Source organism: Triticum aestivum, chromosome 7B (assembly GCF_018294505.1).
Source record: "Triticum aestivum cultivar Chinese Spring chromosome 7B, IWGSC CS RefSeq v2.1, whole genome shotgun sequence".
NCBI classification, from domain to species: Eukaryota; Viridiplantae; Streptophyta; class Magnoliopsida; order Poales; family Poaceae; genus Triticum; species Triticum aestivum.
In genome coordinates, this window is record NC_057813.1 from 220,053,384 (window position 1) to 220,057,264 (window position 3,881).

Below are 3,881 nucleotides of genomic sequence, written 5' to 3' on the forward strand. Positions count from 1 at the left end.
TGTTATAACTGGGTGATTTGTCATTTTTGCCATGTTTGATGTGTGCATCCTATGAGGTTGATGTCTACATGTGTTTTGAACTATGTCATGCCATCTTCACAGGGTTGCTATCCATGTATTTTTGTGAGTTGTGTACTGAGTGCATAGAGCTTGTTAAGTAGGGTACTTGCTGTTGCTGCTTTGCTAGTCTGAATCTGTTATATCATGATGCTATGTAAACCTGCTGCTACAAGTCATTCTATGCATAAGCTGGAGATGTTCACTAAGGATGATTTGTTATACATGTCTTGCTATATCCATTCATTCCTCTGGTTGCATTTATAGCCTGCTGTAACATGTTGTTATCTTGCTCCAAATTTGCTAAATAATGTTGCTGTCAGCCTGTTAACATTAAGTTCAATGTTGCCATGATTGTTGCTAGTGATCCATGCACTCTATGAACTTGTTCTTGCCATGTTTAGCTTCATCAACATGTCTTCTTACTGTTGGTTGCCTTTCCATGCCATGTATTGCTCTGTGGTGAGTGGATCAAGCTCACCAACATGCCTACTTATTGTTGTTCCTGCCATGTTTGAATCTATCATATTATTTGCCATGTTTACATGGGTGCCATTTTATCTTCTGTGCCTTTTGGCTCATGGTCAGTAGAGGACTTTTGTTATATGATATTAGTAGATTCATGCCATGCCTTTTTTTGCCATGTTAAGTTCCTGTAGCATGTTGTTTGATAGCTCTAAACATTGCAACCTGATGTTATTTTTGCTAATGACTGAAACTGTTATTGTTTGCAATCTTGCCATGTGTTTTTGAGCATGTTCTAGTGATTTCTGGAGATAGCTCAGTGTTCATGTTTTGTCATGCTTTACCTGTACTTCATTCCCATGCCTTTTGTTATTACGTTGAGATGCTGTAGCATGTTGTTTTGGTACTTGCAATATGCCTAGTTGCTGTTTTGGACAGCTTGTCCTTTAAACTTGTATACTGTGTTTGTGTTGAACCGTTGCTCCGTTTTGAGTGTGCTCTATATGAAACTTGCTTGATTTTGCATGTAGCTTCATATTATCATGTTGCATCCAAGTTTTGGAGTGTTTGCTTGATGTTTGCATGCATTTTGCATCAATGCCATGTTTAACTTGTTTTGCTCATATCTTCTAAACCGTAGCTCCGAACTAAATGAACTTTATATGTAACTTGACTAGAATTTCGTGTAGATCATCTTGGTGCATCTTAACTTTCTGTTTAACTACTTGAACTTAAGGCTTATTCAGTTCTGGACCAATTTCGAAATTTGCATACGAGGACTTACCGGGATTGTTATATGTTGTTCCCGGCCTCATTTAAACTTGTTTTGATGTGTTGCTCTTGTATGCATCATCTCTTGCCATGAGTAGCCTCATGTAGCTTTGTCATGCATCATGCTTGTTGTGTATCATGTCTTGTCTATGTGTGGTGTGTTTACCATGTTGTGTGCTTCTTCTCGATAGTTCCCGTTTCGTTGCGATCGTGAGGATTCATTCGTCTACGCTTGGTTCGTCTTCGTGGCTTCATCTTCTTCATGGACTCGTTCTTATTCCTTGTGGGATTTCAGGCAAGATGAGCGCTACCCTGGATCTCACTACTATCATTGCTATGCTAGTTGCTTCGTTCTATCGCTTTGCTGCCCTACCTATCATTTTCTCTTCAAGCCTCCCAATTTGCCATGCCAGCCTCTAACCTTTTGCACCCTTCCTAGCAAACCATTGCTTGGCTATGTTACCACTTTGCTCAGCCCCTCTTATAGCATTGTTAGTTGCAGGTGAAGTTGAAGATTGCTCCATGGTGGACAGGGTTATGTTGGGGATATCACAATATCTCTTATTTAATTAATGCATCTATATACTTGCTAAAGGGTGGAAGGCTCAGCCTTATGCCTGGTGTTTTGTTTCACTCTTGCCGCCCTAGTTTCCGTCATACCGGTGTTATGTTCCCGGATTTTGCGTTCCTTACGCGGTCGGGTGATTTATGGGACCTCCTTGACAGTTCGCTTTGAATAAAACTCCTCCAGCAAGGCCCAACCTTGGTTTTACCATTTGCCTCACCACCACCTACCTTTCCCTTGGGAGTAATTAACCCAAGGGTCATCTTTATTTTAGCCCCCCCCCCCCCGGGCCAATGCTTGTCTAAGTGTTGGTCCGAACCGAGTAGACTGTGGGGCCCCCTCGGGGAAACTCAAGGTCTGTTTTACTCGTAGGATGTCTCATCCGGTGTTGCCCTGAGAACGAGATATGTGCAGCTCCTATCGGGATTGTCGGCGCATCGGGCGGCTTTGCTGGTCTTGTTTTACCATTGTTGAAATGTCTTGTAAACCGGAATTCTGAGACTGATCGGGTCTTCCTGGGAGAAGGTATATCCTTCGTTGATCGCGAGAGCTTATCATGGGCTAAGTTGGGACACCCCTGCAGGGTTTAAACTTTCGAAAGTCGTGCCCGCGGTTATGTGGCAGATGGGAATTTGTTAATGTCCGGTTGTAGATAACTTGACACCAGATCCGAATTAAAACACATCAACCGCGTGTGTAGCCGTGATGGTCTCTTCTCGGCGGAGTCCGGGAAGTGAACACGGTCTTTGGGTTATGTTTGACGTAAGTAGGAGTTCAGGATCACCTCTTGATCATTACTAGTTGACGACCGTTCCTTTGTTTCTCTTCTCGCTCTCATTTGCGTATGTTAGCCACCATATCATGCTTAGTCGCTGCTGCAACCTCACCACTTTACCCCTTCCTTTCCCATTAAGCTTTGCTAGTCTTGATACCCATGGTAATGGGATTGCTGAGTCCTCGTGGCTCACAGATTACTACAACAACAGTTACAGGTACAGGTTATGTGATGATCATGACGCGAGAGCGATGTTTGCTTGTTTTGGAGTTCTTCTTCTGCTTCTTCTTCGATCAGGGGATAGGTTCCAGGTCGGCAGCCTAGGCTAGCAGGGTGGATGTCGTTTGAGTTTCTGTTTGTGTTTCATCCGTAGTCGGATGGTGCTCTTATGTAAGATGATGTTGTATTCGTGTGGTATTGTGTGCCTTTTGTATGTATCCCCATCTATTATGTAATGTTGATGTAATGATATCCACCTTGCAAAAGCGTTTCAATATGCGGGTCTATCCTTGGTGGTACCTTCGAGTTCCTCTTGGATAGGGTCGCATATTGGGCGTGACACTTTACTTGTGGTCCGAAGAATAATTTACACATCTCTTCGAGCGTCAGGCCGAAGAAGTGCATAATAGTCCGCGAACCTTCCGGATTGAACTCCCACATCCGGAGAGGCTGGCGTTTGCACGGCAACATCCATCGGATTAGCATTACCTGAATTATGCTGACAAGGCTAATGTCTCGCTCAAGAAGCTCCCGGATACGGCTCCACAGTGTTGGTACATCGCTAGCAAACCCCCAATCCCGTTCTATATTGGTCCATGACGCCAGTTGAGAAGGAGGGCCTGAATGGAAGTCGGGGGCAGCCACCCACTTCGTGCCTCTGGGAGCCGTGATGTAAACCACCTCCGCTGCCATAGATCGGACACCTCTGGGAAGGAGCCCTCTGGCCATGGGGCGTCAGCATTCCTGCTTATTACCGCACCTCCGCACTCCGCGTATCATCCCTCAATCATCTTCGGCTTCACATTGAAGGTCTTAAGCCATAAGCCGAAGTGCGGAGTGACGTGGAGAAAAGCTTCACACACCATGATGAATGACGAGATATGGAGGATGGCGTCCGGAGCTAGATCGTGAAAAGCTAGCCCGTAATAGAACATGAGCCCTCTCACGAAGGGATCAAGGGTGAAGCCCAGGACGCGGAGAAAGTGAGAAACAAATATGACACTCTCGTTGGGCTCGGGAGTGGGGATG